Source organism: Neodiprion fabricii, chromosome 4, assembly GCF_021155785.1.
Source record: "Neodiprion fabricii isolate iyNeoFabr1 chromosome 4, iyNeoFabr1.1, whole genome shotgun sequence".
In the NCBI taxonomy this organism is placed as follows: Eukaryota; Metazoa; Arthropoda; class Insecta; order Hymenoptera; family Diprionidae; genus Neodiprion; species Neodiprion fabricii.
This window is the reverse complement of record NC_060242.1, coordinates 27,869,233-27,894,749: the sequence shown is the minus strand read 5'-3', so window position 1 is coordinate 27,894,749 and position 25,517 is coordinate 27,869,233. Positions and strand designations below refer to the sequence as shown.

General features: G+C 48.2%; 1 protein-coding gene across 1 annotated transcript in view; it reads left to right on the top strand.

The window, feature by feature from the left end:
* Window positions 1-25,517, top strand: part of LOC124179707 (roundabout homolog 2-like) — a 213,806-nt gene that overhangs the window by 114,769 nt on the left and 73,520 nt on the right. The window lies entirely within an intron of this gene.

Sequence of the window (25,517 nt, the reverse complement as noted above, 5' to 3'; positions counted from 1 at the left end):
GTTGACTATTTATCATGTTTACCGATACGTATAAATACTGGACGTGAATAACCGACGGAGCGTAAAGTCAGATCACAGTTCGATGTATTTTATGTCAATATATGAACATCCAGAACCATAAAAATATGCCCAAAATAGGCCGAAACGTACACCTAAGGTATATCTGCCACTGAAGTATGAATTTTCGTTTATGACTACACTTCAGAGATAATTCACCGGTATGTCTTGTACAAGGATCTGTCCCACCTTCTCATCGCGTAAAAGGTGGGCAAATATTTCAAACAATTGAAATTGTAAAATTGAACTGTGTAATACGGTATAAAATGAATCAAACAAGTCGACGAGTAAAAAACCTCACTTAAATACAAATGACAATTAAAATCCAATTCGAAAAGTGTGGATGAATCAAGCTACTCAATCTGTGCTTTGAAATGAATCTTGAATCACGGCAGATAAAACTTCCACTCAATCGTCCGCTTCGATTATCCTCAAAGTACCAAGCGTATCATCCATGATTTCTGTTTAACGATATTACAATTACCATTTGTATGGATCGGATTAATCGACTGTTTTACCTATCACCGTCATGGTTGAGAAATCTATGGGTTTGGGCAATATTTTTTCTTTCCAATGAGGAAATTGGTTGATCCCCTTGGGGTGCGTAAATCCCGCATGCATACGCCGCCGCGCTTCCGCGTTATCGAACGAAGCCTTATTTATACGCGGAGGTATCACAATTAATAGTCGGCGCTGTATGGGTAAGTTGCAGGGTCGTGCCTATGCCTTATACGAACCCGCGTGTACCAACACGGCAAATGGGAACCAGGGAACCAGGGATTTGGCGAACAAACGTAACGTGATCGATATGCAAATGGCGGAACCATTCCGACTTATGGGGGAATAAACCGCCCTATTGTTTCAGCGAAACTCCCTCCGCGTTCTCGATTACACCAGTTTTCGCATGGAAAATTGTGGAAAAAGGAAAAGCGAAAGTGCAGGGGATAAAAATAGAGAAAAACAAACGCGCGGTCGAGAGCGCGCTGCAAGCGTTATGGGTGAACCTAACTTATTTACACAAGTGCGGAAATTTTCATTTTTTCTTCTTTAAATTTCCTCCTTTTCTCCTTACCGCATCTTTTTTTTCCCGCGGTATTTTAACATACCTACCCACTTAAAAATAACACGCGGTCGTTCTGCGGCGGCTCCGGTAGGATGAGATCCGCGGTAAAGAACAAAGAGAGAAGTAACAGCTGGTTCCAGAAGGTCAGCCGAGCTTTCCGCAGTCGGAGGAGACTCTCCCTTGCTTCCCTAACTAGAACTTATCAATTTCACGGAACGATATACTCTATTTAATCCCCCCTAAAGTCCTTTTTTCTTTCGCTTTCCCTCTCTCTCTCTCTCTCACCCTCCGGCACTCCCTCAGTTTTTACCATCGAAATAGCTGATATTTTTACCATTGAGCTTTTCGCCCTCTCTCCTCGTTCGCCTCGCCTCACCTCCGTATCTCGAACCTCCTCCATTTTTCCTTCCTTCCTCTCCTCCTCGCGGAGCGCGATGATCCCTTGACGCCTGAGTGACAGCCGTGGCTGCTCACATCTGTCTCTGTGCCTCCCACTTTTACTCTTACACACGTTGCACGCCCGGTCTTTTCCGTTCTCCTTTCTTTTTGCCGCCCCCTGCCGTCCGAAAAGAGCGAAAGAGCGAGAGAGAGAGAGACGGAGATCCGCGTTCGCGGCTATGAATGGGGCTTTGTACGCACGACGGCGACGCCGCACACCGAAATAAACCCTCTGAATAAGAAGACGATGAGATAGACGAATACTCGTGCGTGTGCGTGAGCGGCGAGGCCGAGGGCGAGGGGGGGGGGGGCGGAGCGAAGACACTAATTATCCGTTTTGTGCGGCCAGGAATTTGGTAATGGAGATCTCGCCGGATCTCGACGCGCGAGATGCGCCGTGTCCTATTTTCGTTTTCAAACTTATAGTATATCCAGCTGCACGGTGACTCGTAGGTAAGATTCGTCGTCCCACTCCCCAGCCCTGCAACAGACTCGAAGTGAAGTACATAATCTACGATTAGTAGGCCTCCTCTCGCCTCGCCCTCTCTGCGCGGCTGCGCGTTGCTCTCCGCAGGATGCTGATGATGCGGCAACCTTTCCTCTCTTCATTCTACATAATTCATTCTCCTTATAACCCGATGCAGGCTTTGTAATTGCAACGAGCTACTCGCGCGACGTCGACTAGGTACACCGTTTTCATATATTTCTTCTTTTTATTTTTGTTCCTTTTTTCGACTCGGTATTCTCTTCTCTTCTTTATTTTTCTATCTCGTTACCCTCGTTAGCACCGCTGTTACACCCAAGCCGCGTAGATATCGCTTTCGCTTTCAATTTCAGTTTCAATTTCCCGCCTTCTCAAGCCCCGTAATCGAGCTTACTTATCTCCGTTGGAGCGTGCCCGCCTTCTTGCTTCTCTCCATTTTAACTGTAATACCGGGTGAAATTTCGCCTTGTATTCGCGAACACTTTGTTACCCCGCGCTTCGGCTGAACCGAAGGCCTACAATTTTCCCTCTCATTTAGCCTCATTTATTACAAATAATTAATCAAACTTATCGGCAGTCCCGCGTCGCTACGCGCTTACGGAAAATTGTTACATCTACTACCGCTCGTCTTATTCCCATGATGAAAATTCCACCGAAATCTACCGGCTGTATAAAACTCTGGTGGTTGCACGCATCTGCTACTCCTGTAATCCTATTGATTCGAGGGAGTTTTTGTACAAAGCGCGAATAGAAACTTCCGAATAATAGACTCGCTCGATACGTTGCAACAAAAGAACTAACCGCCGATGGTGGAAAACGCGAATTTTACCCGCATGCCCTCCGAGCATCGGGTCGTGCAGCTTTTATCATAGGTATATCCGTACATCTGTTACTCGAAATTTGCTGCCCTCTAAAACTAGGGTGGACGATTCCCGTTTCGGCGATTGTTTTGGAGATAGATAAAAACTCGATCTTTGACCGTAATTTTTCATACATTTCATCGCTATTTTAACGGCCATTAATAATATTCTTATATTATTGAGGCTATTAACTCTAATCGCCGAGGTATTCGGCGTGTGACACTGTCACACAGCACAGAAGCTGTAAAGATAAACGTTGAAAGTCGTTAAAAGTGGTGAAAAGAAGAAGACCGTATTATACGTACACTTTTATTTTTTTTTCCTTTCTTTCTCGTTATCTAAACATATAAAGAACCTGTGAACCAGAACTACGTGTGAAATTTGTTGAGCTTGCATGCACCGATAAAATAGCGTTTGAATTAAAAAATTACCGTGATATCTGTAACATGGAATTGGGCAGTTAGAAGTAAATTGAAGTGAAGGTTCATATTTTGTTATCATATTTTTTACACAACTATAAAGATACGCGTACACGCATGCTCGTTAAAATGACTTATCCTATATCATTTTTATACCGATAAAAGAAACGCAAGCGTGTCGATGATGCAAAGTAATTCCAGACGCGCGTCAGTGAGGCCAGTAAGCATAATAATGAAATGAGGGGGAGTCGTTTCTCGACTTAATTATTCCTCTCATGTATGTTTATATATATATATATATATATATGTACACATACCTATACATACGTATGACACCTTCGAATGCACCATTTACTTTACGCTCGAATACGTTACGTATAATTTGAATGCAGCGTACAGATATAGCAGGGCTTCCTTGTTAGATTCATTGGATGAGAGGCAAAAGGAGGAATCTGGTTTCCATATCGCGTTAGTTGGGTATCTGGTTGAACAATGGCCTTTGTTAGCGTAAAAAATAAGAGCGTAAGTAGATGGACGGTGGTTTCCCCATATTTTGAGGCAAGTTTGAACCACGGATTTGGTCACAACGCTGGTGAAAATATAATTTACACCGACCGCAAGGAGATTAGAGCGGCTCTCTGGGGTCCTTCGGTCGAGCTAGAGGAGCTTTCTTCTCGTTCTCCGTATTATCTCGGATCGGAAAGTTTATGCTTGCTAAAATGGAATTCCGGCGTAGGAAATATGCGTACGTACTTGCAGTTCGAAACGCGAGAGGATGCGCACGGCGCGCTCAGAATTTCGCGAGAGAAACGACCTGATGCTATTGTTTTTGGCAGCTAGACAAAACGCTTTTAAGAAGGAATGCACCGCGCGTCGTCCTGCGACTTCTTTATTACCCCGTTTCAAGTGTTAATGACGCACTCACTTGTATCACGTTTCGCTAAATCGGCGGTTCTTCTGGTTTTTATTATAGTGCCTCAGGGTGTCCGGTTTCTGATCTACGAGATGGCGATTTTTTTAACGATCCAAATCCTCGAAATAATTTATTTCAACCCCGGATTAGGTTTCCACCCAAAACCGGAGGAGCTAAACCCGAAGCCGAACCAACCGCACCAAAAGGCCGCGTGCTGTTGTACTAAAATTTCATAATACACCTAAGGCCACAATTTTTACGGTGCCTATTTCTTCTCAGATCGATGATAATTCCCCAGGAAATTGTAAATTTTCGGCATCCAGTGCGAGAGTTACAGGAAATTTATATCACAGCAGTGTCACGACTTGACTAAAGTATACGAGAAAAATTCAACATTCGAAAAACAACATTCGCTTTACGGTGTGGCCTGTTTTGAGCTATACGTTTGCGGTTGAACGATCTCAAACATCCGGTGGGTCACCACTGCTCGATGGAAACACATTCGTTATGTTATAACGCGTGTAAACGGGCAGTATACGTATATATATAACACGTGTATTTACTACCCCCATCCAGTATTTGTCGTGCACTCAAAATTTGACTTCCAGCCAAAAATATACACCCTTCAGTGAACGGATCGGAGCGTAGCGGAGTTATTTATATGTACACAGCTGACAAAATCCTTTCAAAACAATCGTCAAAGCCGAGACGAGCCCCAACAACGAGCGGCGGACCGATCCCGACGGGTTATCTTACTCCGCGGCCGAAAACCTCCGGACTAACTTAACTTAAGCCCAGACTGGTTTCCCTGACAATGGGCCTAATACGGATTAAAAGGATCCCATTACAAGATTGATTTTTAGATAGACCGGGGAACTCTGCTTTGCATAAAAATGCGATTTGGAAAGAGAATAAAATGAAAATACCTCGAGGGAGAAATCTCGTTGCCTCTGTGCGCATCTTCCGTCTTCCCGGCGACCAGTTTAAAAGAGTCTACGTTGAAAGCATTTTGTACACGAACCTTTTTCAACCAAGGTGTTACGTTTTATTAACCTTATCTATTCGTTTGTTACAGGTAAGTCCATGAGCCGAAAAGGAAACCTTCTTGATCTTTGCTGCTGCTGCTGTATAAGTTGTGACGCGGTGAGTGGAAGAGAATTTATCCAGATATTGAATACATCCCGATTCATCGCGAAAATCAGGAATACCCAGAATTCTTTTTTTCCGTGTTAATTTTCCTCTCTTGCGACCACTCCGTGTGCCATTGCTCTTGTCCGGTCCTGATCATCCGCGAGGCATATTCCCGGAGGGAAAAGCTTTGTTTGTTTATTTGCTTGTACGTCGGATGGTGGGTCAACGGGACCGTCAAACCCATTTAAAAACAGGGTAGTCAGGCACAATGAAAGGTGGCGGCGTTCGAGCCGATTTTAGGTGGTTCCATTAGCGTGGCATTCCTAAAATAACAGGTTCGTTAGAAAGGCGTTGCACGGTTCGCGGGTGCCGTGCAGCAGCTACGGGGACGTCACCAAGGGTTGTTTTCCCAGCCCTTTTGGGAGCGAGGGGCGCCTGTTTGTTTCTACAATGTCACGCGCCACGAGAGCCATGCTCATCCCGTACTTCCGATTCTCCCTATGACGTCACTCATCTGTTTCCGCCCGCGAACTAGCTTGCACATTGTTATTACCTCGGCGATCACTGCGCGTCTATGTCCGTTAATCGCTGCCTCGTATCGTTTGAAAATTCGAGGTTAGAAAAAAAGGTGAAGATAGGCGGAACGAAAAGCCGTATTAGGAGCTGGAAAACTTTTTGTTTTCTGACTTCTCGCTATGTGGTTGAAAACGTGACTGAAATTTCAAAGGATCGTATTAAATTGGTCGGACTTTTTTCACCTCTTACCGTGAACTCTGTTCTATTTTATATGTTGTATACCTGCCACTGTTGAGCGTAACTAAACGTTGTGCATTTACCACGAGAAATTGAGGTCGGTCAGGCGTGAAAAACCGAAGACCATATCGAGCCGACGGAATTTAAGGGATCGTTGACGGGTAGACGACTCAAACGTAACCTGTAATCAAATATGACACCGTTGCGCGGTGTGATTACCTCGTTTGAAAAATGATCTGCGGTTCATTTTCTTTTTATTTTGTATTTTGTATTTTGATTATTTTTCCGGGAAAATGGCGAGCTCGTACCTAAAGGGTTGACGACAGGCTGCATTCTCGCCACAGTGGGATTTTTATTAAAACCAAGGATTAATGGCTTGTCGCTACCATTACGAGACCCTCTTTTTTACACTTTCCCCCGCCTTTCTTTCATCGCCCGTTCGGGATATAGATATGTATGCGGATCGCGTATAAACGACACTTTTCAAAACCGCTATCTAGACGCGCCCGTTTACCCTGATGCCGCCAGGATCGATCCTCCGAGCTTTTTCATAGGCCTGTGTTCCGGGAGATTGATACTTTTGACGGATCTGGCACGCGTCATCTATGATTCGAGGATGAAAATCCATGTAAGTCACCGTAGACCCGTTCAGATTCGGCTCGTTGAATCCGAAGCGTCAGCTTTGCCAGTCCATCCCTCAGGATGACTTTGGCTTTCGGGTAAACCTACCACCCATCCGATCGTTGCCAAGGAATTTCTTCCGCCTCGTCGGAAATCTCTCGTCGTCGTCGTCGTCGTCGTCGTCGTCTCATATTTTCTCACCCCTTTCCATCATACCGCGTTTTCGCGAATGTTTGCAAAATTTAATTAACAGAGATTCGAAAGACGTAGATGCTGCAAGTTCACGCTGGATAATAACAGTCCGCCAGAGCGAAATGGAAAAGGTGAAGGTGTCCGTGAACGTCAGCTGTCTATTCGAACTATTCGAGAATATATCTGACCCACATTTGGTAAGGATAGAAAAGGCCTCCAAAGCGGACGAAATAAAAGCCTCGAGGGAATGCATTTCCAGTCGTCGATCGAAGCCGTCGACTCATACTGTACCTTGTACGTGTGTATGCGAATGTGTAAACCACTCCTTGTGTCCTTTATGGTCGGATGCAGACACATTGATTCATGTGCAGCAGAGCACCCCTTACCAGCCGTGAAAATGACCTCGTTTCCCCGTGAAAAGAATCGAATGGGATGCAGAAATAAGTCGTCGTCTCGTGTGAGAGTCGAGGTACAACGACTTGGAACAAGGGAGCGAAAGTGCCTATCCACAAAGCGTTAGACCATATCTTCTGTCGACACAGCTTTACGGTCGAAACGAAATGCAAACTCTTCATTTCACGACCCTTCACGTATCTGCAGACGATTGGATGGACTGCGCTTCGGATACGTGACAAAAGCTCGTCTAGCTTTCCCGATCAGGCCGTATATGCGTTTAAGCTACAAGAAGAACTAATCCGGATAGCAGGGATTATTTCGAGGGGTTTTAATGCTTGAGTTTTTTGTTTTTTAATATTTATTTCTGTTTTCACTATAGATAAAGTGTTGAACGTTCTTTCCTTTGTTGGCCTATGATCGGTGAATATTTCTCATACCGCAGCGAGTGTAAAGCCGTCGGAAAAATTCCACAATTACAAGACCTTTATGGGATGAAAAATGAGGCTCCGCCTCGGCCAAAGGAACGGCCGATTTGTCATCGATGCCGCCGCAACCCTTTGACAAATCTAACATCCTCTCTCGCTTCGGGAGAGACCCGACAGTGCGCGCGACTCCTGACGCGAGCTTACGCCTTCAGTTACGGCGAACAAGCTGTCACAGAACGTACAGTCATTCTCAGGATTTCGATGTGAAAAAATTTCTAAAAACCTCAGAACCGACCGAAGAGAAATATGTGATCAGAGGACGGAAGACCTTCGTTCTTACCGTCAGACGGGAAATGCGTCCAATCGACCGCATCGACATTTTTAGCCACTTGGAACTATACTCACAATGAGAGGGAGATGGACTCCGCCGGCTAGAGTCACGCTTGACAATGTCCGGAAACCACAGGGTGCAAGCTGAGTGTTAAAGACACACGCGTGGAAAGCCCTGTGCTTTCCTTATTACCACGTTACAATGACCAGCTTGCGGTGTTTCCAGGTGTGCCTCTTTCTCTGCCACGCCGAGAAGTGTGTGCGCGACACGAAGTCGCGGGTTCAAAGCGAGGTACTTACCCAGCAGGCGAGAGTCAAGTGAGGGTGGTTGGTACTTGCCGGTGGCTGTTTCTTGTTGGGAGTTGGCGTTTCTTTTTCCAGAGTAGGCTGGTAGGCACCTAGGACGATGCACCTGACGTCTATCCACGAAAGTGGAGCCGCCGCTACCGACTCGAGAGTTGTGATTTTAAGGTGTAATTATGGCTCGAGGTTCGGATGCGTTCGGATCGTTGGACACGGTGCATCATCCGGTGCTCGAAGAGGCTCGCCTCTTCCCGGTTTGAGAGGGGTCGTCGGGTGGGCGAGTACGGGAAATAACACGCCCGCGCTACCTGACCCGAGATCAAAGAAATCTTGATCGTCTGGTTTAGTGTAGTGCCGAGGAGGAGATGGAACTGTCCGTCATCTGTTATGAGAGATGCGTACCAGCTGGCAAGCTAGTCTCGAAGTCACTTACAACCGAGTAGACCAAAGGATTTAAATACCGCGCAGTTTTCGGTCTAAATGAAAACGGATCATCGCCCGGAACGCTCTTCCTGATTGACAAGTCCGACGTGCGGCCGACTCAATTTAGTCGGTCTTTTAAAACCGCCTGCAACCCGTTTTAAAACCACTCTTAGGTATAACAGTGGCTCTCTCTTTGAAAGTCGAGTATCCGTCGTTTCTCGGGAATGAATCCGTGCTCCTATCGAGCGGGGAAATACGTCCGATGTCTTGGTCGTTGTTGGGAATACCGGGTACCTTGTACCTACACTTGCGCCACGTACGGTACGCGGGGACGTGGGCGAGAGGTCACGTCCATAAAACGACCCGGTCATCGTTGTCAAGGTTATCTTCACCTGGCATCTGATTCTCAGACACGAGACAACGCGCCGCTGCACGCACTTACGAACCTCTCTGCCGTACATGCGCGGTTCTAGCAAGGGCCGGAAGTACCCTGCACGAGGCCGACACAGGGGGAGGGATTAAAAGTCCTACCCCTGACTCCGGCTGCCCTGGCGAGCACTTCGCTACCCCGTCGCTGATCGATACGACCAACAGGGTCGGGGTTTTCGAACGGCTCCCAGATGATGGAGGAGCCACCGGGGCTGTTGGTGTTATCTTACCGTTCCCCATACCGTGCAGGAACTCCAACCGCGCGTCCCTGCTCTGCCGTGTATTCAGCTAATTGCGGAATATCGTCGGATATCGTTGTTCTTGTTGTTGTTTCATTATTATTATTACTATTACTCCCTCCGTTTTTTTTACTCGCTTTTATGCGTAACGAGGCCTTGTTTCTTCTTGGGTAACCAACCAGGTAGTGTAACAGAATACGTAAACATGTATCGTACGATGTAGGAAGTGATGAGGAGAAAATTTCTAAACAGGTTTACGTACATGTGTCTTACATGTGCTGTTGTACAGAAACTGTTCGTATCAGTATAATCGATACGAAGCGAATGAATTATATTTTGCCTGTGAATTTTCATAACACGAGTCTGAAAGCTAGGTCGCTTCTTTTCGCCAGCAATGTCGCCGGGCCGGAATGAAAGACTTTTTTACTTCTCAACAGCACTTGACTTTTCCAGTGCTGGTAGTTATTTACTAGTTTTCGAAACGCTTTACTCACTGCTGCAAGTTCTTAAGTACTTGATGATTCGAGTTCGGATTTCAACTGCGGAATAGTCCGTGTAATACCTTAATGGTATTGAAAGAAACTTGTGGAGTACATGTATGAGCTTAAATAGCGAATCTTTTTCTACGAGGGATAACTTCGGTATTCCGTTAATTGTCACTCTTTTTCCCGAACCTAATTTTCACGCTAAACGCGATGGTTCATTCCGTCCGTTGAAAATTACGTTCGCAGAAAAGATCGCGTTCGAGATATTAACGGCGAGTATATGAAGGACCGCAGGAAGGTCCTTTTAACGATGATTACAACCGCAATGGCACAGTTTCGAGTGTATGAGGCTCGGAGGTAACGAATTCGAGACTCGCATTGCGGTATCGTAAACTGTATAGCGCCGTGTCGAGCGGGATGCTATCGCGACGTAATCACCTACTCGAGACATTCCAGGACGCGGAGGAACAAGCGTGCTCGAGGATCAGGAGGGAGAAATAGGAGGAGGAGGATGCTGCGGTGAGACTCGGGAGGAGGGCGAGGAGAACGGAGAGTCAAGGGAGAGGAAGGGTCGCGAAATACGTTAATAATTCAAAACTAAATTCCTCGATAAATTAGACTAACAAAGTTCCTTGATATAAACGCCTCGTGTTCACGTTCTGCTATCTCTCACGTGCACTCTGACTCTCCAAAGACAAGGGCGAGAGAGAGAAGGCGAGAGGTGCAACTTTACCCCGGTTTTCTCATAAGTCATAAGGGTTCCTGGGTTGGCTGGCTGGTTACCCGACTGCTGCTGCTGCTGCTGCGAGGGTTGTGAAAGATGATCCTCTAAGGAGGCTGCAAGCCCCGGATCATTCCCTCCGGTTGCCTTATTCGCAGGAATTCCAAGTTCCTCGGACGCGTCGCCGGATGCGAGTGCGTTGGTGAAAATTGGAGCGAACGGGAGAGAGAAAAAAAAGGAAAGATGTCGTCGAAGAGGAGGTTACATGTGATGTTTAAGTGGGCGCGAAGAGAAATTTCATCGGCAATGCATATCCAAGGTAATTGAACGCCAACGCGGAGTAGAGTGAGTGCTCCTTTTTTTTTCCTTTTTTTTTTTTGCAACTGATAAATCCCGGCCGCCGGATTGGCGGAAAGTTGATTAAAATAATTACTATAAACAATCCTCTATGAATACTTGACGAGGTGAACTGGTTTATATGCAAAAAGGACGGGGCTTCCAGCTCGGCTTCGCCGAGGGGGTAGATTACGCGGGTGATTTAATATCCCGGAAGTACCAGCAACTCGCAATTTCACTCAAGAGGGACGTACGGAGGACGAGGACGGTGGAGGACAGCCGACAACATCCACGCGGCCTTGAGTATCATCAAGCAAGCACACGCGCGTTGTTCCGCTTGCTCAATGCAGATGATACATCGAGATCATAATGGACCTCACGATGAATCAGACCTGACTAAAAACCCGATGGTTAGACTCCAGGAAGTTCATGCGCGACGATGCTTTATTCGCCGTTTGATCGCTTGCCGCGATATCTTGCTATCTCGTAAGAATCGTCTCACTGTTCCGATTCATCACTGATTGAAAAAATCGGTCGAGTTATAGGTGTCGATAGTTGTCTGTGAGATTTTCTTACTTTTTTATTCTTCCTTCTTTACGCTGCAAGATTGGACCTCTTTTTATTCTGCTCCGTTTATCCCGCACCTCTGACATTTCCAGTTTATGATACGCATACGTCATAAAGCCACCCCCCGGCGTAAGGTGTGCGGAAAAGGATCGGGGATGCAACATTACTCTGAAAAACCGTATATACGTGTATTTTACGATCTCATAAAGTAAAACTATCCCTCCTCCGTGCCGGCACACGTGTCTACACCTGAGCTCACCCTCCTGATCAGAGTGTCGTCACTCGGGATAAGAATAACGAGTAAATTCTATTCAATGCAGCTTAGAGCATTATTTTATTTGGTGAAAATGTATGAAAATTACATAAATGTCGGATTAAGCTTAGAGACGCTCTGCACTTTTGATTCAGTGTTGCGTATCTCGCGGAGACCGGGTTGGTCTGGTTAATAACGACGACAAGGGTTAAACTCCCCATAATTCGTGCCGAATGAAAGCTAATCTTGACGCGCGCACGAATATATTTCAGGCCCTGGTTTCGGTTGAACAATCGTTGCCGATTTTGTTCGAAATTAAGCCGACTGGCATTGAGCGGAACAATGTAGGATTTGAGGCATTGTTGGCGAACGTTATCGGCGAGAAGGCAGCTCTGGAGCAAGGCTAAACACCATTAAATACCGCTTTGTTATCTGTCACGGTTAATTATTGCTCGACGATGCTTTGCCGTCGGATTATTCGTAGGAGCGAAGCGAAGCGTCGCGACGCGACGGATCGTTGTAATTGTAACAGTTTTACGCACGACTGACTCGAGAGTGGAAATTGATTGAGAGCAGAGGCTGCGAGGCTTTGAATCAAGGAAAATGATAGTAACTATCGCTCGACGTCATCTCGCGGTAAGAAGAAATACGCGGCTAGAATTATTAACGTTGCACAAATTAATTTGATGCCGGGCTACGGCATAAAAGCCATTATCATCCTCTTAGGTAGATCCTGCACGGTATGTATATAACGAGAGAATGCAATTCCAGGTTGCAATTTATAGCCGATCGTTATTACCTCACCGAGAGAGACCGTAACTCAACGCATTTAATCAACCGAGTTGGGCATCACTGCCTTCATAATCCTTGGAAACCCCGGGAAGCTCACAGGCTTTCCACCAGCTCTCCCTGTGGGTCCTCTTCTTCGTCTCATCCCTCCGGCCGCACCGGCCAAAGTCTCTCCTTCGGAGGGCTCCTTGATCGCTGGACGCGAAGGACGGGAAAAGGACACTGTAAATCGTTCCTGTCTCGCCGGATGTAAAGCCGTCTAATATTGCGCAGTCTCGTACTGCAGCCTCCGACCTCCTTTTCCTCCTGGATGTCAACAAAGACGACGTACGTCGGGAGTTTCGAGACCATTCAACGCAAGATACGGAAGCGTCCAATACGACTTTGCGAACGAATTCCGAGGCCCAGCGTCCCGTTGATCCTGTGTTTCACCATCCCCGACAAAACGTCGCTATCTTCTCTCGGTACAGATCCTTAAAATTCTCGAAAGGGACGTCCAAGCGCCGAGGAACAGTCGTTGTGAACGCGATTAAATTCTGTTCAGATTACTTCCCCTATTTTGCTTCTTAATAATGATTGTGAGCGAGTAGAGTAGGTTTTTGACGATTATCCAGTGAAAGGTCACGCAATTAGATTCGAAACTTTTATCAAACGCGCAAGTTTAAGAAGAATGTTTGAATGCCGTTTGAATTCTTTCTCGAACAGTAAAAACGGCGAGAGACGATCTGGAAATCTGTTTAGTACCTAAATCCTAAAAACATCCTGAATTTCGGTTAATAGGGATAAGTTTTTATCAAATTGCAAGAAATTGTGCAATGTAAAAAATTTTTCAAAATTACAACATTGGTCTACAACACACCGTTCCAATATTTCTTCTCTTTTTATCATTATTATCTGTTGTCCCGAATCGCTTCCCGAATACTCTTTGCAGGCGCACCTACATGAGGGAATTTTTTAATTAAATTCCAGTGGCCCGGCCTGCGGTATAGTAATAAGTAAGCGATCGCGAAATGTGGGGAAGTGTTGTAGGTACTTAGGTATATAGGTATACACTCAGTTGAAATTAGCCATCGATCTGAAAGGAAGGCCTTCGCGTCCCCCAATTCCGCAGGCGAAATAATGTATCTTATTTCCCGAGAAGAAAATAATGACATCCAGTCTTCTTTTTGTCTTAGCTGATGAACCCCTCATAGCTCGAGGTTTCTTTTCAGCGTAGTATTGTCTGGCTGGGTGTAGCTAATGAGGGCCCCTCGGCCTGTTGTTGTGCAGCAACGACGCGTGGACCTCTCCTCCCCTCTCCTCTCCTCTCCTCTCCTCTCCTCTCCTCCCCACGACTCCCGCATCAGCTCTCGTTCTCCTCACACACCCCTCCCCCCCCCCCCCCCCCCCCCCCCCCTCGGCTTGCGTGTCTCGAGAGGCGCACAATTACAAGCAATCCGGCAATTATCGGCGTGTATCAAGCAGCCGATGCGAAGTTGAAGAAGCGTTCGACTCCCACGCCAATATCGGATCTCGCGCGTCGTTCGCGCCAATCTCGACCTTCGGAGTCAGTCGCAGCTTCCGGCGGGACAATCGCACCGCGCGTTTACTACTCGATCGATCCCTACACCCATCCCCTGCAGCAGCAACGGGCGTAATACAGAGATACCACCGGAAGTCGGCGCCCCTTCCACCGACTCCGGAACCGACCGCTACTCCTCCACCATCCGAGCTCGTAGTTAGGCTACGGCAATCCAGGCGTAGCCGACTTATCCACGATCTGCCCGGATTAACCTGATACAATATTCATAAGCCGACGGGGCAACCACCTCGCCTCCATTCCCAAGCGAGTCTTTCCACGTCTATGTAAATTCTCCCTCTCAACACTCGCCCTCGTGTGCAGGGCGGAGGATTGGTGGTAGTTACGTATCATCCGCGGCGCCTGCTCGACTCTCTCTCTCTCTCTCAATGGTGGTGCTACACACTTTCAGGACGCGCGTACGCATGTCGGTTCGAAATCCGGAAGGGACGAAGTTCATTCGGCCAGAGGCCCGTCCGCGAAGGATACAAGACAATTGTATCGCTCGGAGCCGCTAAGTCGGCCGGTTGGCATGATATTGCAGCTTGTGTATCCTCTGTGCCTCCGTCACGCAGCGCAGCCGCGTGTATTTACGTGTACAAGTATACGTGGGTATGATAGCGACGCGTAGAATCGCGGGTTCGCAAGAAACAGGAATTCAAGAAAATCTCCCGTAGCTCATCTCTTTTTGCGGTCGGCTTTGCCCGCGTGACCCTCTTTATGGCTGACGTGACGTCACTGGGGACGAGGGTGCCCGGTTATATAAGGGCTGGTCGCGGGCTACGCTCCGCTTGACGTCCACCTAATGCCATAGAAACTCTCCTGTTGCGGATGTGTACAACCTACAACGATACACGCAGATTTCTCCGTCGACGGGTTTTTCAGACAATACCGCAAATATACGGATATATACGTGTATTATACCTGTCCAGGGGCGAGGAAAATGAGAAAATAAGCCCGTTCGCTCGTGGCTGAAAGACAAATTTCGTATCTCGGTTTAACAAGATGAATTTCGTCGTGCAGCGGCAGCGTGTGGCAACAATAAGAGATATTATACCTTACTCCCGCAGAGACGCCGGAGTGGACGGATTTACATATCCGTGAACAACGACGAATAATACACCGGTGTATCAGGATTTTCCAATCTCCGATATTCCATTAGACCCCGACCGAGGGCCGGGACGCGGTGAAGAGATGGACGAATCTCTCGCTACCCGCTGGACTACTGTGACCGATTTTATCTCGATCTCTACCTCGTTTCAAGCGAGTCTTCCTTGCCTTTACGCGTTTATCATCGCACTTGGTGTACCGTTTCTCCGTTCCTGCCCCCCTAACTGTAGCCACGGACAGGGTAATGTATGGATAACTTTACCTAATTTACAATTTTCGAAAGTGATAAAACCACGAATCATTTCATCAGCGAGGAATTCCTTGCGCGCTGATGTACCGAAATCGTTTTCGCTTGCTGATAGCTATTTTCTTTAAAGTTGAAATTCCTTCCGCCGTGACTATTTTTCGACATATTTCAATCAACGAATGTCCGCTTTCAACCGTATTTCCGTTCGCAAAGCGAATTGTTTATACGGATATTTATTACCCTCGCTGACAATCTTAGGCAAAACTTGCGGATCCCTGAAGAATAATTTCAACTCGAAGTCCACCCTTTAACAAGTGTTGGTAATGCTTTTCAAAGTTTCAAAAGAGACGACTGTCTACATTACTTTGCATACTTTCCTACAATTATACCAACACAGCTATACCCTATTCCCCGAGGATATTGGTATTCCCGGTTTTCTTCTCCTTCTTCCCAGTTATTTGTTCAGCGTTTAAAGGAAAGACACGCAGCTGAACTCTCTAAAAGTGTCCTCGGGAAGAGGAATACCACACCGAGCCGGAGGTTGTACATACAACGTGAGCAGGTACTGCCGGGTCTCGAATCTCCGGCAACAAGCCGAGTATTTGCAACTTTAATTGCGTTCAGGTAAAACGGGGTAGACATAATCGTAAAACTTGGCCCGTTCAGCCGGCGGGGTTCGGGCCGCCCTCGGCACCTCGGCTCCAGGGGTTGGAGGAGAGGCCGGGTCGAGGGTGGGTGACTGACTCGGGGATGTTGGGCCTAGCGGATCCTCGAGAGCCGGGGGTGGACGGGGAGGATGGAAAGGCTGGAAGGGTTGCCGCGAGGAACATTTGAATACAAGTGGCTCTCGTTCGACGGGGATGGAGAAGGGAGGAGGGAGGGGACGGGATCCACCCGAACCAGCCCACGGGGAGTCGTTCCGAAATTACCCTTTCCTTTCCATGCGGAAGCGGAGGAGAGTGGAAGAGCGGCAACAGCAGTCGGAGTGGAGAACGAGCGAGGAGGGACCACCATCCCCGTGTTTTCCTCAGCGGTTGCGAAAGGGCCACGTATGTGTGTGTCTCGGCTCATTCCGCAGGCTCGTTCCCCCGGAAACTGGAATCCCTGATGAAAATAACGAGCGTACAACGGGCATCGAAAACTAGCAACCCTGCGGCTATAGCGAGGTTCGTCGTATTTCGGGGATATAAGAATTAGGAACGATCGTCTCTCGCCTCGATCACCGATCCGTCGTCGCGACGATAATCGTTAGGGGTGAAACGCGTCCTCCCCAAGCCGTGTAAATATAGGCGTATTTCGTCGGTTCTCTGCCAAAGTAAACTCGACTGCTTCACATCGGGCGAAAAATTTCTCAGAAGGATCTCAGCGCTGTTCCTGTGAACCGCGTGTGGAAAGAGAGGAATCAACCCGTCGTTGGTCCAGGAGATCCCGCACGACGCTAACGTGAAATTCGACACCCGGACGGCGTATAATTAGGGCCTTGTAATCTCGCGAAAATAAGTCTGAGGCAGCGGGGGAAAATAAAGAAATTTACAAGATGCCGGGTAGGCCAGATCCGCGTGCGAGGAAAGAGACTCGAGCCGCAAAAACGATTTGCATAAATAAATCTGGATGTTGTTTCGCCAGGGTTGCGACATAAGAAAAAAATTGACGAAAAAAGCGGTTGGGTACGGTGAGATGTATAAAATCCATCCTTTCCTGGGTCGCTACGATCAGCGAATATCAGACGAGCGTTGTTCGTTCCCATCGCTGAGGGTGCCGGGATATCGCTGGCAGTTGAGCCTCTGACATTCATGACTTGGGACAGATCCCGCAAAAACAAGACACACGCCCTGCACAGTCGTGTGTGCGAATGTATATATAAGCGACGAGAAGACTACAAGAAAAATGTCTGGGAACCGGTGATACGAGGGGGGGAGGGAGGGAAGGTGGTTGCGGACGAAAGGAGAAAAAGGGACAAAAGAAAGTGATGAACGGGAGAGAAAAGAAAAGGTACAAAAATGATACCGAAAAGAACCGTAAAAGTAAAAGGGTGCAGATCGCGTGTCATTGACGCAGCGACGAGTGAAAAGGAATGTCGTGCAGTATTAACAAGGCTCGCCTTTGGGAAGCCAAAATTTTTATGGCTCGACGTGTGGCAATTAAAAAGCAATTAAAATCGACCGCGCGTCTCGTTAGCTTCGAAACTCCTCGTCAACTACGAGTCCTGTACTATTCTTCTATACGTTCTCAGCGCGTAACTAGAAACAATCGGATTTCCATGCAAGGCGTACGGATGCATTAATCGCGTGTCTGCCGCGCAATCGGTGTTCCCATTTGCGAGAAAATCATCTCCTCGTCATTTCCACCCCGATAGAACGACTCGCCTCGCATATTCCACCGATAATTCGTGAGCGCGTGCGCGCCTGCAGCAAAGTCGAGGCGAGTGAAAGCTCGGCTGAATTAGCGCCTCGGTAATTGGTGTATCTGATGTGAGTAGGGAGAGACGAGATGGGAGAAAAGAGAGTGCGTGAACACGCGTTCGCTCCTCGGTAAATCGCCTTCTCCTACAAAGCGTCTATTTTCATCCGGGATAAACAGTCGAGGAAACCGCCGCGCGTCTCGGCGCATCTCGAGCGAGCGAATGAGGTGCTTGTTAAAATAAACGCAACACCACCACCACCACCATCACCACCACCTCGTACACCCATTTTAATATCCGCATTACGTCCCGCTCAACCGCACGACAAAAATGCACGTTTATCGGTAAGCGCAGGTGGAACGGCGGTCTTCTATAGATGCGTTATATCGACCCGACCGGCTCCCGTCGATTCAGACCCCGGAGCCTGAGGTAAGGACGCGGATTATCCCGCGGCCTGGACCACCCTGAAACTCCCTCGAGAGTGTGTGGAACATGGTCGAAGAGTCGTCGTGGCGTGTCGAAGTCGCGTTCGTGTGTACGGATGTTGAAGAGAGACAGAGAGATAAAGAGGAGAGAAGAGAGCCGGTCGATACGGACCGAGGAGAGCCTGCGGTGCACTCTTGGCGACCGACGACAGAATTATGCCGAAACCAAAAAGCAAATCTAAACATATCCTTAAAACTGTCGAGTCGAAGTTAAGAGGTGCTCGGTGTCTATTTCGGGGCGAGTATAACGCTTAGCCGGGACAATATGCGAGTTCTCTTCTTCTTGTACCTCCAGTTTTTCTTCTTCGACTTCTTCTTCGCCAGCTTTTCGGGTTCGTACTGGGAAATTAAGACGAGGCCCTTCTCCTCCCTCCACCGCCGATAGCAACCGCTCGGTTTTTTTTTTTTTTTTTTATTCCTAGGCCGGTGAGCAATTGACGTTAACTCTCTCGTATAAGATTGTTTGGTTTGAACCTTTTTCTCCGTTCTGGCGCCGTTGTCGAAAATCCAACTCTTCGTCTTCGTCTTCGTATTCTCATTCCCAGTCTTATTCGCCTTTGGCTATTAAGCCGGTATTTATACATCGCGCCTACCGGAGTGCAGCCTCTTACCTATCCTGTAACATATCCAATTCCCTTTCTCTCGAGAATTAAAGCCCAACTGCCAAGAGGTTCCTAACCTGTTGCAGCGGGCCGATGGGAGTAAAAACGGCCGATTCATCGGAGGCACAAACATTCGGTCCCAAAGATTGATAGTTCCGATTATGAGCGCCCGCGCACGGAAATCGCTCCTCGCGAAGTTGAGCAGGTTGCGAGCAAAGTATCGCCGGAGGCGCGTGCGTGCGGTTTGTGCCTCTCTTATCTCGCCCCGGTCAGTCGCAAGAATTTTTTCCCTGCCTCCTATTTCGGCCCCCGGAGTGATGCTGAGAATCAGATACAAATCTGATCGCGAGAGTGTTTCAGGACCGAACCGAGCCGCATTAATTCCGCTCCACGTCAGCCCGCAGTCGGTCCGTATCCCATAATTCACCGAGACAAGCCGCGGCCGATCTTCTGTCGCGAAAACGCCCAGAAGAAGAGGATCGTCGGCCCGATGACGCGAAGTCTCTTTATCCACCGCCGAGTCTTTTCTCCTTCTTATTGTTCGAACTCCTCGCCATCTTATTTCCCCATGCTTGCTGCTGCCTTGTTAAAAATACCTACTACCCGTCTTTGTACCTTTGTGTATACGTATACCCTGTGCCTTATGTCCGGGGTGGAGCCGAACTCACCGAGGTTCTCATGGTGCGACCCGAGGTAAGAGGTTGGCAACAATTACCAGAAACTATGCCACTCCGTAAAAGGAGCGTGTTCGGAATAGCTGGGAAAATTGGGCAGTTAATTTTAGGACCGGCCTCTTTCCATCGATACCTGCACAATACATAAGTTTACATCCCGCCCGAAAGGCGCAGTATTTGCGCTCCAGCGGTTGCAGCCGACAATCGCGTGAAGTATAAAAGCTTCTTACGGTGCTCGGCCGCATTATACGATCTCTACAATTAGCCTGTATCACATCTACGTATCTACTCGATTCCCACCGGTAGGTATAACTCGGGACCAATTGCCCACCACTGCGTCGTCTCGGCGCTTGCACTGTGCGGACGCTTCGAAGATAGCTTAGGCGTTCTGAAAAGAAGAGAACAGAGGATGAGGAGAAGGAGGAGAGGGGCAAGCAGCTGGCAGCAGCCAGAGAGGATGCTTCGCCTCTCTTATTCTCTTCTCGGGGAAGATGAGATACAGGCTAGCCTCGCGGCGGTGAAATAACGACACGGCTAGAGTGCCTTCTAGAGCACCACCTTTCTTGGTTCTCTCTGCCTTATATAGATCCGACCTCTCGGCAACGGACACTGGCTTACCACCTCCAAGAGACTTGGCCGGGCAAGATATCCGGAACTATCCAGAAAACCGTCGAATCTCGTCTGCAGGATCTAAACGCCGCTTCTGTTTCACCGTCTTCGCATTCACGAACGATTTTCGATCCCCGAAGGGCCGATCTTCGTTGACAACCGTGCTCGTCGCACCGTCTTGGAGGCTTGTCACGAACACACCGGAAGACAGGAACACCGGAAGTCTCGGTGGAACGACAGTCCGGCACGTTACAGATACGATTCCAGAATACCTGCAACAAAGCCAAAGGGAAATTGATGGTAACGACAATCGTAATACTCGGAAAGAGAGATACGGTATGCAGTAGGCCAAATCGACAGCTGAATGACGTCAATGCGATATCGTATAATTGATTGTGAGTTTTCTGCCGCGGAATCCTTCACATGTCCCGTCCGGAAAAAGATCTCCATCCTGCGATATAATATCACCGCGGTATGAGCTCTTTATGTCGATAATTGAACCGCTATCGAATGATATCAATAATGGTTTTCAATTTGCGGAAATGTCCTTTTCCTCCGCATCAACCGCACGGATTCCCGGATAAGGGGTTAGCTTTCACTTCGGGAAAAACGAGAATTTCACCTAAACCTTACACTCGATATTGGTAGACCTTTGAACCCCGATTTCCGGCTCAGCACGGTAGATTCCGATTACTCTTGCTGATCACGCGTTGCCCTAATACGTCGCTCGGTAATCAAGCTTACAATCAGTAATGCCGGTATTTAGTCGGCGTTGTATACAGCAAGCCGGAAGATGACGCGATTAATTACGAGGTGATAGGATATATTTCGTGGCGCGCGTGCACTCTTCCCGCGCTGGCTGGTGTGACAAATTGCCCACGTAACCTCCATCTCGAAGATTACCTCCATGATCTAAACGACTTCTCTCCGCCGTGCGTACGTCGTACGTTACTGCCGAGGTGGTTCCGCGTCGCGGTGTCTCTGAGTGCCTGCGCGATACGGTGGCTGATGTCTAACAATAAGTCGGAAATCAGAAAATTGAGAATTGGGCGGAGGCGGGGGTGAGGGGAGAGGCTAGGTGGCACGACATGATTTACACGAGTGCATACGTCACACGGCACATGTCCTGCGATCAACCGCCTTTCATGGAATCTAACCGATGTGAAAATAAAGAAGAAAAAGATACAAGTGGGGGCACGTTATGAGGCTGCAACTGTCGCTGGAGGTACGAAGCACGACGATACGACTTCTTCTTCTTCTTCTTCTTCTTCTTCTTCTACTTCGTCGCAGAGAGAAGCCGGGACGAAGCGAGACTCGAGAGCAAATGCGGGAGAGATAGAACTGATTCATTCCAGATGGTACACCGGGAACGAACGACCCTCGTTATATCGATATGCTGATGTTGAACATTGCAGCCGCGAGGCGCGAACTCTGCACGCGTTATGTAGGAAGGCAATCAAGAAATAACCCGCACCGTACACACCTCGGCGCTTACACACACCGGAAAAACAACTCTAGCCTCCGCCGGTCCCTGCAGCTTCACGGGTGCTTCTAATCTTGGCCCGTGTTACCGCAACCTCTTCTCTTCGACGCGCGTATACTGGCGCTATAATTTCCTCCGGCAGGGTTCTTCTCACCCCGTTGTAACATCTCGATTTGGAATTAAGTGAAATAGGCTCCTCGCCGTGTTTCCCGTGTAACAGCTTCTCGCGAGATCGGAGCTTCGGAACGCATCTGCGCAGCTGCACCGCGCGAATCGGGACAATGAACTCGGGCGCCAAAGATCGTGGATCGGGAACTAGATAACGAAGGGAAACAAGGATAAACAACGGTTTCTGCCTGCTGGCACGAACTCTTTACGAACCGGTCGAGAGTTAACAACTACGCGAGTCTATTTGCACGGCTGGTTTAGCGCACCTTGCGCAAACAATGGCGCCCTTCGAGAGCCGCCTGAATCCCGGCCTATTCCGGGATAAAAATCCCCGACATCGTACATCGTGGGTAGATATCGTCGTGGATGTTGCAGGTGGCTGCATCGCGTGGTTTCCTTTCTCCCCCGGATAAAGAAGAAAGTCATTCTTATTCCGAGCTCTGCGCCATGCATGTATACATCGGCTCGAGTGCACTTGAGACAAATCTCCGTAACGGAAGTCGATCGTGCGTCGGTGCGGCAAGAACGGTAGTGCCTTTCGATAATGAACAAGTTTGTTTTCATCATTGGATTTACATCCCCGAGCCCCGTGGAGAGAGGAGGATTACGTCCTTCGAAATTTTGGTACGGACGGATGAGCGCCTCCCGGATTGCGCAGGGCTTAGGGCTCTTGACGTTGTAAGAACTATTATTTTAGTCCTCGATGTCTATTGTTCGAGCAAGAGAGTTTTCGCTTGTTTGTGCTCACAGGGAGGGTGTGTTCCTCCTCTGGCACGCCACGTTACACCGTAATCCTCGTAGTCCTCCCTGGCCTCATCGCGAATAACGCGCAACGCTCTGATCCTGCTCCTTGGAGAACGTATCAGGGCTTCGCGGATCTTAGACAGGCTTCCATGCGATACGGGCACGAAGGCTGAGGAACTGTTCGAGTAAAAGCAGTTCCACGTACGTACAGCCGTCCTTCGATACTTTGTCTTATACTTTTGAACGCGTGTGCTGCCGCGCATTTCTCAACTTCTAAACAGTCCTCGGGAAAACGACGAGGCCCATTGAAAGGGAGCTATTCAAGTGTCGCTGACAGACGGACAAACGGACCCGAAGACGCGACTGAAATACATTAAATCTACCGTAGATGGCCAACGGGAGCCAACGGGAGCCAACTAGAACTGCGTTTAACTCGGAACGAGTGCCGCAGATTCTCCGCCTGGTCTCTCCTTTATGCAGGGGCTGCAGCTTCGCCTTCGAAAATTTCATTCTAAATACTGGATGAAAGGTAAATTTTTGTCTCTGAGAGTAAATTTTATATGCATTTCAACCTGTCCAGTTAAAGAGTTACGAAAAATTATCATCCGGTCTTGAATAGACCGCGGTCGTTGAAACGGATGAAACGTACGTATTGCATGGAGATGTAAGCTGTTCGAAATAACCAAGTAGGCACGTGTTCCTAAGTACTCTAAGTTGGTTTCACGTTGTTACGCCAGTCGTGACACCTGCTGGACTTGAAGATCTTGTGTTTTTTACATAATTGAAAGAAACTTGAATGCCCGTTGCTTAATGCAGGGTGATGTAAGAGTCAGTCTTTTAACTCAAGTATACCAGCCAAATTTTAAAGTCCAGGAACGAGTTGCTGAGAAAGACTCGAAAAATCTTTCAGGTTCGAACAAGATCGCGTCACGTCGTCGAAAACCGGAAGCTTTCCGACGCGCCTTGGTAGCGATTTGCCTCAATTGTTTTCCTCGCACGCGATTCGCTCCGATTCTTGAACCGATCGTTATTCAAGCAACAGTCTTCCCCATTTGCAGGCTCTGAAAGTTGCGCTTCGGTCTTATCCGAAGGTATACTAAAATTCAATTGAACAGACAGTATAAGACATTGAGCATTGAGTTCAGGAACCGCGTTTAACAATAGCATCTTACTAGAATTGTCAGGAAGAGAATATTTCCATAGCAATGCTGCCGCGACTTGAAGACCGTTGAGTAATATTTTATTCACCGCTAAAACATGGCTCGCATATATGGACGTATAAGCGAATGTCGCACCGATCAGCTTCAAGGCTTTCAGGCTTCCAGGCACGCTGCGCGTAAATGCTTACGGCAGTGTTTGCACTCAGCCCATTATACGTATGTGCGCGTCTGCTGCGCGCGTCTAACATTCGTACAATATAACCCGGTACCCAGTGGAAATGTGCACCACAGAATTATACCGACGAGGCGCACGATTCAAACTCTGCAAAGCTACAACGGGAAAGCAATAGCTCGATTCAGTCTAGACTCTGGCTGTCCCTATTGCAATCGATTCGGACACTTCCGCAAACCGTCAAAGTGACGGAAGATTCCGGAAGCCGATTCCTTCGACGGAATAAAAGTGATACCTACAACCAGAGTCTTCGAAATCAGCCAGAGACGCAGGTCGTATGCAGAATTGTCGAGATCTCCGTCGAGCTTTCAACGCGTTCACGTCTTCGGGGGAAACTAGTCCGTGTCACGCGTGTAACCCGGCATCGTCGAGAAGAGAGAAAAGTGCGACGCAGAGCTTTTTACTGTGGGATACAAGCCGCCCGGTTATATCCACAGAATCGCAGCCGCGGCTGTTTGCACTGCACTTCGGTCACGGCCCTCCACTTGGTACTTCTAGTTGTACAGTTGCCTACAAAAATGAGCCTGTGCGGTGCACGCGGCTCGAGTGGCTGCTGCAGTGGACCTCGGATGTATGGATGAGGTCAGTCCTGTGGTCCCAGGGCGCGGCGACGCAGCTGCACATACGAGTCTAATTGTTGAATAACGCGTTCCTCTGGGTTTAAAACGGTGATCTGCATCACCCGGACGAAATAGTAGAACGCGAAGTCAGCGTCGCAAAGATGCAGATCGGCTATGCAGAGTCGCTTAGCTGCCTACTTGCTTTTACACATCGAGCAACGACCCACGCTCCGGGTTGTCAGTCTTATTATAGGCGGTCGATAAACCTCACGTCGCGCAACAAATTCGCACCTCCTTAAAATCCGGTACTTTTACGATCACCGGGTTAATTTATTACACGCGAAATCCGCATACCTACACCGCGGAAATTTATATTTAACGATTGGCTTATTCGGCGCGAACTTGTTTCGAACTTTTACCGGGAATATAATCTGATGCAGGCATGGCTTCGGTGAGCCGCGGGTGGATCGAGGTCGTTATCAATCTTTGACCGACACGCGGATAATTAAGCCTCGCTTCTCATCCCTCGACGAAACCGCAACGCGACGCCGGTTCCTCCGCACTCTCGGTTTTATGCACGGATCGCATGTACGCATCTTATCTTACGCGCCATCCGCACCTTATTTTTTTACTACGTCTTGCGCAGCGAAATCCCCTTTAGACGCGTTTGAAACGTAGGGAAACGACGTGGATCGCGCCTTCGTTCTCACTCACACTCGCAAGTGATTCTCGCTTCGATTCGCTCTGTCACGGTCAAAGGTGCGGAAGAAAGTGCGGAAAGACGAGCCGATGACAGTCTTCGTCGCGCGCTGCAGAATCTGCACGGATACAGAAACGAGATATCGCATATTATCTTT